A 13461-nucleotide genomic window follows, 5' to 3' on the forward strand; every position below is an offset into this window, starting at 1 on the left:
CCTGGCTTATGGTGAGAATCCCCCTGATGGAAACATCAGATACCTTCGGCTAGAATATAGGATGGCTCGCTCCTTAGTAGGAAGCTACCCAAATCAGTCAACAGGTACCTCGAAGCTCGAGTTGTATCTTAAGCCTACAGGAAAGGCAGAATTTAGTCAACTGAGTCCAGGCTACGTGGAAATGTATCAGCCAGAAGCACTCTGCCTGCAGTTTTGTTTTGGAGCTGGATACTTTTCATGAGCCATAGTGTTTTCTTGTTATCAAGGCCTAAAAATCAGAAGGTGTGTACAGTCTTACCTCATGACAACTGTGAATTAATGGGAGGTAATCTATTCTTCTGTTGGGCTGTTTACTGAGGGGAAAGAGCAGGCGCAGAGGCAGTTGGAGTGGAGTAACAGATGTGCTGCAAGTTCCATCCTGACTTATCTTGAGATAATTTATTCTAATCTCTTCATACCCTAAGATACCATTGCCTTCATATCAGCATGCACTGAACCTTACCGTGAATTCTTATTTCTATTATTAGCATTGTAATATGAAGCTTAGTCACGTGTCCTGTATAGAACTTTGTATTCCATTTCTTTCTTCCTTTCATATCCTTGCACAGAAAATAATTCATGAAATGTTAGGAAATGGATAGTATAGAAAACATTATCCAATAACTTGCTTTATAAAGCTTTTTTTGTCTTAATTTTCACATTACTCCTGTTGGTGGTGAACTACATTCAAAATCTTGAAGAGTTTTCTCCTAAAGGAAAATGCTGATGCTTCCTTACGTAATTCTGTCACTTGAGCTATGCTGAAATCATCATGATGCTGAAGTCTGGTCATGCCTGTCTTCTAGATTTTATGTTCTAGGTTTCTAAACACTGCAAATGAGTAATGGCAACAAAAGGTTCCCATCTGCTGGGCTAGGAAGATTCAAGAGAAACTTCAAAACATCATAGGTGCCCGAAGCCCTGCTGTACTGTGGTTCATCTAATGATTCCCATGTGCTCCTGGCTTGCAACTTTGAGAATTCTACTCAAAATCTGGGCTCTGGGCATACATTAAGAATACAGATGTTCCATCTGGCCCTCCTCAATAAGATGTGAGGTATTTTTTAATCAGGTTCGAGAAAGAAGTTGAAAAATAAACATGCAGAAGGATTTTCACCATTCTGAGAATTTCTCTGGCTTTGGCTCACACACTTCTGCAGTTCAAAGACCTTCTTCTCTTCTCAGGTGGCATTGTTGTCTCATCTTGGCATGTGTCTTTGTCCAATAATAACACCTCTCCTTTTATTAAACTCAGTTCCTCTGTCCAAGTATCCTCACCGCTGATGTAGCAGGAGAGCGTATCACTGCATGAGGGACTCAGTGGATCTCTGCAGGCTGTAGGCCCCTAGTCTGAAGCCAGAACATTATCCTAGTTGCCTCCGTTTGAAATCAAGGTCATTAGGATTGGACTAATCTGGTTGATTTCTGTGACTAGATTACTAGATTCCCCTTGTTAAACTTCTGCAGATCACTGATATGAGGATTAAAGAATAGTAGAGAAGAAATGCAGTTTTACAGACTAAACAGAAATCACAAGAAACAGTGAAGCTTGCACATGGTACAGCCAGCCATACATTAATCTGCCGTGTTGGCTGTGATTTCATCAGCTCCCTCTCTGGGCAAGTTTAGGTTTCATACAAGCACTTATGGCAATGTACATTGAGGATAGTGTGTCCCAAACTTTAAAGTATGACTAAAAGCCCTGCTGAGGAAACCATGTTTTTTGGAATCTGAAATTCAGGAGAGCTCTTCAAGCTAAGTGAACGTAATCCCTTTCCTAGCAGAAGGAATTTGGGGCTTTTTGAAAGGTGTTGCTTTCCAAAAGCGAAACACATACTTTTCCTTGCATCACAGAATAGAAATACAGCCAAAGTGGTTTGTTGCATGCTTGTGTCTATTGACTAATTCAGTATGTTTCAAGAGGTGGTGTAGTAACCCTTGTCACAGCCACCTACTTTCTATCATCTTTATCAACAGCCAGCTTTTTTCTTCCTAATTTGACCTAGTTGTCTGTGCACTCTGGAGCTGGTTAGATAATTATTCTTAATCAATACTCTGCAGTGTTAAGGTAGTAACTTACTAGTCATAGGGATCTCTTGTTTTTCTTTTTAGAACTTCCACACTAAGATCTAGTGATGTTGCTCGTAGAAATTAATGAAAAATGGGAAAAACAGCCAGTCACTAGTTCAAACCTGTACATGTATGTTATCATAGTGGGTGGTAAAGTTTTACAAGGGGTTCAAGAGGTGTTTCATAATTCAAAGTGAAAACAAAATCAATATACTTTTAAGTTCTCTGAAGGAAAAAGAAAACTGGATGTACAGAAAGTGACTCTTAACTCTACTTTGCTCTTCTATTGTAATGTAATATGAAACTAATTATGTACTCTTCCTTTAAATTCACATAATATTTCAAACAAGCTAAAAGGTTTCATTTCTGAAATGATAAGGTGGACAATACTGAAGCGTGCTTCATTTTATTTTTTTCTTTTTGAAAGAGAAGAAATAGTAAAACTGGTGTGAAATCATACAGTGCTTCAACCTTTGTAGCTGGCAAATGCAATTCCAGTGGTTTGGTAGCAGCTTTAATTTTAGTGATTCTGGCAGATGCCAGTAGTACTAACCAAGGGTGGATGTCTTGATATTAATATTAATATCAAGTAAAACGTAACATGCACAAAGTGAAACTTCCTTTAAATTTTTTTGTATATCAAGAAGCAAAAAGCTTTTTCTTTTTGAATCATGTGTTATTTACACTGTTTGTTTTTTAACCTAAGCAGGCCTTTAAAAATAGCATTGGAAAAAGAGCAGTTGCAAGCAACTGATATCAACAGTATTTCAGTACTAAGTAAAATGCTCTTTTGTTTGCACTTTAAAGTACCAAAGTAGTTGCAATTTGACATCTTGTTCATTGATTTCCCACTGCATTCTCCCTCCACCCCCAGACAGATTCTGATCTCGTGTGTGTAGTGTTATGGAAAGCAGACGGTTCATAACACCAAACTGTGATGAGTAACCATGGCTATTTCCTTAGCAAGTTATGTGATATAGTTACGCTCTGTGGAATGACGCATTTCATGAATCAAAGCTGGGAGCCTGAGCTGTGACTTGTATACGCGTGGGTTTTTGTAATGTACTGTTGTTCTTGTGTTGTTTTGCCTACAGTTGTGTGAATATGGATTCTGTTGTTCAACATCGGGCATCTCCCAGGGACTGGCCCCCAGCATACAGAGGTCTGACTCTGCTCTTTCACTGAGTTTTGGTGGTTTCTTTTAAAGCTTAATATTTTTATCCCAAGCATTGAATTTATGTGCAGTTGGCTTCTATTTTTACACCTATATCAGTGTAAAACGCTTTTAGTAATTTGGGCAATTCTCTGCTTTTTTTTTTTTTCCCTCTTTGACTATTACATAGATGGGGAAGGACCACATTTCTTGAACTGTAATGGTATAGGTAGAGGCACAGCTTTTGGTTCTCGGCAAACTTGAACATGGACCTGAAGTTAAGCATATGCAAGGATTTTTTGAGAGCTGTGGTTGCTTCAGTGCTAGTGGTTTGCCTGGAAGAGGGGAACTTCTTGAATGTGTTGCTAATGTTCTAAATAACATATTAAATATCTCTGGTCTGTAGATAAAGCAAGTTGTACTTTGGTCAAGTTGAAGATCAGCTAGCACATGCTAAAGTACACCTGGCCCTATCTTCATGTTGTTATTTCAGAATGTGTCAGTCTATGTTTACTATAGGACAGAAGAGTGTCTTTGAGCAACTTAGTGAGAACAAGTTGTCCTGATTCGTGTTTAGTGGTTGTTATAGGATGGGACTGTTTCTAGTTTTTGCATGTACTTCTAGTGATATATGTGTGTGTGTATATATATATATATATACACACACATATCAGTAGAGATTTATTAAAGCACCTTGGAAACTAATTTAAAAAACTTGGCTAACATCCTGGCCTGCAGTGTGGATCAACTCCTTAGTTATGGTATAGTTTGAATTTGTATTGTGTCCCTGACTTCTTTTTGGATCCAGTATATCAATGGATTTTGTTAATTATCAGAATGCTTTAAGGAGATAAAGTTCTTGAACTCTGATAGTTTATTTTCACACAGCACTCTCTAGACTACTCTTGTTTGATTAAGATTTCCACCCTTGCATAATTCAATTTTAAATCTTGATTCTCTTAACTGATTTATCAATCAATGTAATTTTATTAGAACTGTTTTTCTGTTGACTTGAATGATATGTAGAGTCTGGTTGCAATTTCAGTCTCTCTTCTGTCCATTGTCACTTCCAACAATGACTTTCTCAGATGCTCGGTAAAAATGGCATCACAGATTTCATTTGATGGAAACTCAATGATGAACTTCAGTTTGGGTAGACCATAAACTGCTCTCAAAATCATCTTCTATGGTAGGATTTGTTTGAAAGGAGATCATGTCTTTTGGGAATATTTTTACAGGATCATAAATGTTTTTCCCCTTCAAAATATGTTTCTGTAAATATAATTTGTTTTTCTTGGCATCTAAAATATTAAGAATTTAGTCATGTGTGAGTTTGAATAGCTAGTTAAGAACTAAAGCTGTCCATGTATTTAATAAAATAATTTTAAAAATAGTAGAACAATGCAGCTTAGGCTGGTCATTGAGGTATGCAGCACTTGATGGTTGGTTGTTACTGTTTTGAAAGCCAGTGATATAATTACAGATATTTTTTACAATATATAATCATGGGGAACAATTTGGGGGAGGGGATCAATACTTTCAGAAGTAAAAGAAAGCAATTTGAGGTGTCACTGAGAAAATTCAGATTTGTAAATACTGGGCAACTCGTCATCCATGAAAATACTTGTGATGCTGTACTCCCTGTATATTAGGAGTAACTTTTAGTAAGACTGTACACAAGTGTCTTTTTAAAAAAATTTTTATGTATTTGCAGCCATAATGGAACTTTTTTTTTTCTTTTATTAAAAACAAAACAAAAAAAAAACCTTCAGCAACTGATTCTTCTTGCTTTCAGATTTGTTTGACTTTAGCAACACAGTTGTTCTTTGAAGTAGCTGCCAGAAAATTTCATAAGCTGAGGGAAAGTCTGTGGGATCGCGCCAGTCAGGGCACACCACTGATGTGGCGAGCGACCAAAAATCCCTGATAGATTTCAGAACACTTCAGCAATAGTCTTGTAGTAAAGCAGCTGTCTTAATTGTAGCTTTCTGTTCATTAAATTCAATGGAATTTAAGTTTATTGTCCAGCTTTGGTTATATATGTTTCCTATTCACGTTGAAAATGGACACCTGGAGAGAAAGTTATCTATATGAAGCAAGCTGGTGGTTTGGCACCTGGGAGCTGATAAGGCTCCAGCATTAAGGGGAATGCAGTGTTTTCTTGGTAACTAGGCAGTGATTCACTGTTTAATAATGAGAAAGGTTGTATTTTCTTTTGTCTTATGTCTTTTCTGAGCAGATATTACTTTATTATTTTTCAGATAAATATTTAACTTTTAATTCTATCCTGATATGTGCTACCTTTGACCAAAGATATCAAATAACTGATGAAGCATGTGAGTGTGCTGTTACTATTAAATTAAGAAACACTTAATTGACTAAGAACATTCTGCTTCTAGCCAGTGCCCTGTGAATATCAGGTAATGTCTCCCTTGAATGAATAGGGAGCACCATACTTGAATTGTGGCTGAATGCACAGGCTTGCAACATCAGGTTTCTTCGAAGTGTGAAACTAACACCTGTCTGCTAGCGCAGTGGTAACAGACTACTTTTAATAATAGCATGTGCTTTTCTGGTACAATACTATATCAATTCACACCACCACGACCTCTCCCCCACCACTACCTATTTATAATTATACAGTTGCTTTTGATCATTATATTATTATACAGTTGCATTACTGACTTTGACGTCTTGGTGTAGTGAAAACAGCCTATGTGTTTAATAGTAAAGGAGGACTGTGTGTTGTGATACTACCCTTTTGACAAAAGTTTCACATGTTTGGTAAACGCTTGAGCACAAATACAGTGCTTTGAATACTTTTCTTCCCCATTTCCTTAGAGATTTAATTCATTATCAATGTATTACATAACATGAAGGTGAATTTAAATACTTAATTTCTAACTCCTTGGGTAAAGGTGGAAAATCCTGTTTTTTCTTTTCTATCCAAGTATTTCACTGACCATTCTAGGAAGAAGTTTGCTGCCTTTTTCCACGGATCACTTGTTTTGTTACCAGAGTGTAGAACAAAAACCGCTGGAAGCCCCACTCCAGGTTTTCACTGTGACCTGGCTGCTGAAACACATTCTTGCCTCTCTCATTGGTGGATTTTTTTTTCCCTTTTCTGTTATTAATTGTGAAATTCTTTTGTTTTGGTGTGAGGGAAGTGCTACACTTAACTCTGTTTTGTAATGTAAAATCAGTTCTTATCAAGATGAACAGATCAACACAATTACAGAGTTGTTTAAAATCTGTGGTAAATTGGTAAACCCTGTTTTTTAATTTATATTGAGCTGAGTATATTGGCTTCAGATCCTGAGATAGTGGTACATATGGTTTTATAGGAAGTGTCACTTATCTAACTATACTTGGTTGCTAAACAGATATATCTGACTTGTGAGGAATCGAAGGTTTTATGGTAAACAAACAGCACGAGTCAGTGGAATATGAAGCTGGGTATATTCAGAATAGATTAAGTAATAAAGGTAATTCATCACTAGAATAACTTGCTGTTACTTGTGTTGAATTCTTGATTCTGGAAACACTAAACAATGTTTCTTCAAAAAAAAAATCCTCTGGGAGCAAAACATACAGGATTTTTGATCTTTTTATATAGGAAACCAGCCTTATTCATAATGTATTACCCATTTTCCATACATTGTGAAGGAGGACTCTGACCCTTTATTAAAAGGAGTTTTGATGGATAACATACTTTTCCTATAGGATCTGCTGAGATTAATTAATGAATTGAACTGCAGTCTCAATAAGTGAGCCTCTGGAGTCAGATGTACTGCAGTCTCAAGTTAGCGCTGCCATTGGGTACTCTCCAGAGCAAGAGATTTTGTTACTATTATGAGTTACAAAATCTGTTACTTGTTAACCAGCGTGTGCTATGTTTGACTGACTTGAAGTATTGTCATGTTGTGTGCTAGGGTCATCTGTGTTTGGTTTTTCTGTTTACCCAGAACTAAATCTCTTCCAGTATAAGAGAACTGGTTTAAAATTTCTCCTTTGACTGTCAAAGCAAGCAGCCAAAGACAAAAGCAAGCTGTATTAGCTTGGTATGAAGAAAATAAATCTGCATGTTGCTTAGTCTGCCAGGTGCCCAACACTGTAACTTTTTTATCACCTCATTTACAAAAGGCAAAAGTAGTTTTGTGTGTGTGTGTGTCCCCTGTTTTTCCCTTCCCCTCCTATCCCCCAAACATTTGCAGACAGAAAACATGGACTGAAATGCCAGATTTGGTTTTATCCACTCTATTAAATAAAACTACTTCTAAGCCCAACATAACATGCTTATCCTTATAACTTTCTCTGCAAAAGGAGATTGTAGGCCAAATGTTACGGATGCTCTGTGAAGAAGGCATTCTCATTCTCCTAAGTGTCACCTCGGTTGTATGGATGGTCACAGCACTGGATCAGTCCTGTGCATATCAATGTTCCTCAGCTGCCAGGTACATGTACTCAGAACTGTGTGATGGCCCCTCTTGGTTAGAGACAGCTTGCAGTGTTCACTGAAGCTCATTTGCTTTTCTTTCTGGCAGTGAGGAGAAAAACTGGCTTTACAACCATTTGCTGAACGTAGTAAGGCAAAGTTGAACTCTTAACAAGGGTAATAAAAAAAAGCCTGTTTTACTGGATTGATTAGATGGTGGCTTCAAGGTGATCGGCAAATGTGCCTCTTGCCAGCAGATAAGGTCAGACAGTGTGACAAGCCTGGCTTTTATTAGTCTCCTTCCTTTCCATCCACTGAGATCCCTTTTGGCAGTTGATGTGTGACAAGTAAGCAAGGTGAAAGATTCTGTTTCTTCAGTACTTTTAACTTTGGTGTCAGGTGACCTAAACTAACATTGAATCAAATGAATGTTCAACTCCTGCGTCTGTTTTGTTGTCTAAACAGCATACTGGTTGTCCACCCCTACGCCGGTGCTGTCTGACTCTGCTGATTAGTTTCAACACATTTTATAAAAATAAAAAAATAGAATGTTTTAAAGACATTAAGCTATGAACTATATAAAAAGGTTAGTCCCTGCCCTAAGGATAGAGCTTGAGGGTGAGGCTCAGCGGGTGTATATATTATTTTGCCTAGAGGGTAATGAGTGAGCAGGTGCTAGACTATGACCTACGTTCCCTCACTCTACATCCTCTAACTAATGGCTGGGCAAGACAAGAGAGGGAATGGGTGGTACAGAGCCATATGTGGGACTCAAAGGCTTGGGATCTGGGAGCAGAAGAGAAGAGCTCAGACTTGGAGAGGTGGCAGCCTAAATCCCAAGGGATGACAGCTATAGTACATTACAAGACCAGAGACATCCTGGCATGCCTGTGTGGGCCTTGGTGGGACAGTGAGTGGTGCTAGAGGTAGCCACCAAAAGGGATCACTGATATATTACCAATTTATTCAATACTAAATAAATAACTCAATTAGTTACATAGATCATAAACTGTAGTTACTTGAAATAAATACTCTGCAGATGTTAACTTCTAATTCTATCACAGTATCACAGTATGTTTGGGATTGGAAGGGACCTCAAAAGATCATCTAGTCCAATCCCCCTGCTGGAGCAGGAACGCCTAGGTGAGGTCGCACAGGAACGTGTCCAGGCAGGTTTTGAATGTCTCCAGGGAAGGAGACTCCACAACCTCCCTGGGCAGCCTGTTCCAGTGCTCTGTCACCCTCACTGAGAAGTTTTTTCTCAAATTTAAGTGGAACCTCTTGTGTTCTAGGTTGATCCCTTTACCCCTTGTCCTATCATTGTTTGCCACTGAGAAGAGCCTGGCTCCATCCTCGTGGCACTCACCCTTTATATATTTATAAACATTAATAAGGTCACCCCTCAGTCTCCTCCAAACTGAAGAGACCCAGCTCCCTCAGCCTTTCTTCATAAGGGAGATGCTCCACTCCCTTAATTCTCTTTGTTGCCATACGCTGGACCCTCTCCAGCAGTTCCCTGTCCTTCTTGAACTGAGGGGCCCAGAAATGGACACAATATTCTAGATGGGGTCTCACCAGGGCAGAGTAGAGGGGAAGGAGGACCTCTCTTGATCTACTAACCCCCACCTTATAATACACCCGAGGATGCCATTGGCCTTCCTGGCCACAAGGGCACAGTGCTGGCTCATGGTCATCCTGTTGTCTTATTTTTTATTTATTTATTTTGTTTGTTTGTTGTTTTTTTTTTTTTTTCTGTTTTTTTCCTCCCCCAAAATGACCAACTGTAGTAGTCAAGCTTCTTCCATCAAGTCTTTTCTGTTTTGTCCTGCCAGTTCATTGTAGAAATTATTCAAAAGTCTATGTAGTCTTTTGAAAATTTGTGTAATAGCATACTAACTGGCCTTTCAAATTGAGCCAAGGGAATTCTGCTGTGTACTGCCTCAGGAAATAATCCTGAGATCTGTGTTAACATGTTGATGTCTGCCTATATATTACATAAAATGTGTACAATGCAGCAGAAAACCTAAAAATTTCAACCTGACTTTCAGAATGGAACTTCAGCGTCTTTTACTGGAGATAATGAAGTCCTGTAAGCTACTTCATGGGAAAATATATTTAAATATTCAAAACTTTGTGTGTTAACCTGTAACTGACTTGCATGTAAAACTAAGCTTAGGGACTACTTGGTTTAGCTATGATTTGGGCTAAGTTTATTTAGCAACTTCTGGATACTGTTTCAAAGGCTTTGTAATCAAAGTCACATACATATATATATGGGTATACTTTAAAAGCCTGTTTTATAATGACTCCTTCTCCCTTACCTCTGAAATCGGCTTGATACTCTCAAGCTCTCCTGTTGTTTTTTTTAAGTTGTCTTAGCTAGTAACAGCATTTTAGCAGGGAAAGAGCAGTTACAAGGTCTCTAAAATAAAAAAAAAAAAAAAACCTAAAAAACTAGATTTTTATTTCCTGTGTTGTTGCTGTTGATTTTTTTTTTTCTTTTCCTGTTTGATATTTTTCTTCTTTTTTGTATTTAGATCAACCATACCTTTCCCTGGCACCTAACCACTTTAGGACCTGTTCTTGAGGTGGAGAGCAAGGTGTTGCCATTGTACTTGCCTGTGAGAAGAGATGTTGGATGTAGCTGTTTCTTGCTCTTTCCTGACTCCTTAGCATAATTGCAGCCATCACAGGTGATGTTCAAACAGACAGAATTGCTTCAGGCACTGCTAGGCTGTCACCTTTCTGTACTGATAGCTAGATGTATAATTAACTGTTGTTTGCACAATTACAGATATAATGATGTAGTGAGAGTTTTCCTTGGCGAGCTGGGGAAGGGAGAAAAGATCCTCAAATGGACTAGCCCTAAAATAAAGAAGTTGGTTTTAAATGCCTGCTACTGGCAATGAGTCCATTTTCTCCAGGCAGGTAGGGCACAGGAGTCCCCTGGGGCTTGTTCTCAGCAACAAGGCTGCGAGTCTCTTGTATTAGCACATCTTCCAGGTGCTCTGGGAACACGGTCTCTTGGCGTTGCTCCTGAAGCTGCTTCTCATACCCTGGTGGAGAGTTGTGGCTGTGAGGTTAATGAGTTGCTTGAACCTCCACATTTGGTTTTGGCAGTGGGTTTGACAGTGTGGGACTGCTGCTGTGGTGTGGGTAGGGATGTGCCAGGGTTCAGGGCTCTGGAGCCACCCTCTTTGGGGGGATGATGAGGGCCCAGTGCTGCCACAGCTCACTTTCAAAGCTTGGTTTGTGATCCATTTTTGGAGATATGTATGGCCAGAAACCAGAGGAAAGTGACCATCTGAAACCTGCATTTTGAATTTTTGAAAATGTGTGGTTTTTTTCTTTTTTCTTAAATAATGCTGCAAATGAGGTCTTAAGTTGGCCGTAATAAACAAATATTTCTATCTTCCTTTATTTTGGTTTTCAGCATTATTCCAAAAGATACATGACTCCTTTGCTTATAAACATTTTAAATCTCTTCTTTACTGCATTTTTAATGAGAATTGTGTTCTGATACTGAATTTCTTAGACTTGGTAATAGAGTTGATGAAGAGGGAACTGGAGTAAACTTATTCACTACAAGTTGGACTCAAATTTAGGAAAAAGTGCTACAGCCTCAGAAAGACTTCAACTGTTTTGATATCCTGCTCTCTTGACTTTCTAAGTGTTTGATTAATCCATCAAAACAATTATATTAACATTGTGTTTCTTATGGAGCATATTACAGTAGGACTCCTGATTCAGCCTATTCAATTAAGAGTGCACATAGTCCACATGTATCTACACACTTCTTTCTTACAGAACTAGTACACTACAGGACACTACTTTAATTTTGTGCATCTTTGACAATACTGACAGTTTTTTCCTTAATAGTTTAATATTGGTCATTGAGCATAAAATTCTTGGATGCAGGAAGAAGACAATTTGATCAACTGTTATATGGTGAAATGTGCTTGGAAGCTTGGCGTGGAAGAAAGTATTTAGCATGGTCTATGATGATGATGGTAATAATGCTGCTGCATAGAGTTGTCATCTTTGTTCTTCTGAGGTTTTAATTTCCATCTTTTTCTGGGGATGGTAATTAGATGGAGCTAAGGAGTTGGTCTGGAAACGTTAAAAGTGAATGCTGGCAAAATATTCTATATTTCAAAAGGTCAAACCTTTTTCTGTTTAGAAAACAAGAAGTTAAGATCTGTATTTAAGTGTAGTAGTGCATGTCTGGCACAGAGGGTAATGTGCATATGTGGTCTCTGTTAGTCAGCTGTCTGTACACTATGTATTTCAGTAATGTTGGAGAAAAGATGACAAATTCATCAGTAAGAGAATGCCAAATAGTTGAGTGAGATGCATCAGACTCCTTACCCAACTGTGCAGATAACATTGTTTGAGATTGGCTAAGACTAAAAAGCAGTGCTGTCAAGGAAACATTTCAGGCTCAGCATGAAATCAAACTATCTAATATTTTATGAAGGGAAACTCGCAAAAGATGCTGGAACTTCAAAAGACATTTAAAAAACCAACCAAACAAGAAAACCCCCAAAACACAACAAAAAACCCCACCCCAAATCCCTGTCTTGTATTTCACAGTAATGGATGGTCTAAACTTTTTTTTTTAATTATGCTAGTAGGAATTTGTACAAATGAGAACATCACCCATCCTAAAACTTTTCTTTTCCTTGCTTTGATCTAGTTCCTTAGGAACATACTTTATTCATTGTTTTAAAGACACCAAATAACTATCTTATCTAATTTCTTTTTTTCCACTCTCTGCATTGCTCTTATACTCTTCGTACTGTTTGCTTTGTTCCAACCCATCCCATTATGCTTTTATTCATCCAGTACTTGTTTTCATGTCTCATTTTCTGCTTATTGTACTTGAAGCTCTATATTTTTCAGAGCCTGCACTAATCATTGATTCAATTAGCCTTATCGGTTCTGATTTTTTTTTTTTAATTTGTTTGACCATTATCTGATCTAATGCTTCTGAAACTTACGGAAAGGGAAGCCCTTTCTTCATAAATGCAATAAGAATCAAGCCAGGAGGTGTTCCCTTTTTGATTTTTCTGCAAGGTTTTGAACTGCTTTCTAGCCAGAGCTCTGCTCTGAAGTTCTCTTAGCCTTCCCTTCCAAGCGTGCTGCTGTGCTGCTCTTTGACTGCTTTGCATTTGCTGGCTCAGGGCAGGCAGGCAGCCTGTCGTTGCATTCAGTCCCCAACAAAACTCTTGTACCACTTAATTCTGTGTAGTCTTGCAAATTATCTTTACTTGGAATGGATTTCTCTTCGTGTTGTATTACTTCAAAAGGGGGACTGTATGATCCTGCATTAATTTACCCTGGTCAAATGTTATATACCTTGCTTAACAATTTCAGTGAAGTTTTGGCTAGATTTGGCCATTTATTTCCATTACATACAGAAACTGAATCTCCACCCCATTTTCGAGAGGGACAAACTTGCTTAGGTGAAATTGTGGATTTTATTAATAGTAAGAAAGTGTATATAGCATAGGCCAGAATTTGTACTTTGATTCCAAAGATCAGGTGGGAATTGAGTGCATTCAGCACATGTAAATATTGATGTCACATTCAGAAAGCTCTTGTGGGCAATCAGACCACTTACCTGGTTATAACAAGGTACATTTCGCACTAGAAAAGCAATTAAGATTAAATAAACTAAGCTGAGTATTTTTTATAGAGGTGTAATTTAGGGTGTGCAATCTGCAACAGAGGTTATTACCTTTGTTACTGATCACAGCATAAG

At 38.1% G+C, this 13461-nt stretch overlaps 1 protein-coding gene across 3 annotated transcripts in view; it reads left to right on the forward strand.

Moving 5' to 3' along the window:
• Positions 1 to 13461, forward strand: part of PTPN3 (protein tyrosine phosphatase non-receptor type 3) — a 171720-nt gene that overhangs the window by 44385 nt on the left and 113874 nt on the right. The window lies entirely within an intron of this gene.

Source organism: Patagioenas fasciata, chromosome 2, assembly GCF_037038585.1.
Source record: "Patagioenas fasciata isolate bPatFas1 chromosome 2, bPatFas1.hap1, whole genome shotgun sequence".
In the NCBI taxonomy this organism is placed as follows: domain Eukaryota; kingdom Metazoa; phylum Chordata; class Aves; order Columbiformes; family Columbidae; genus Patagioenas; species Patagioenas fasciata.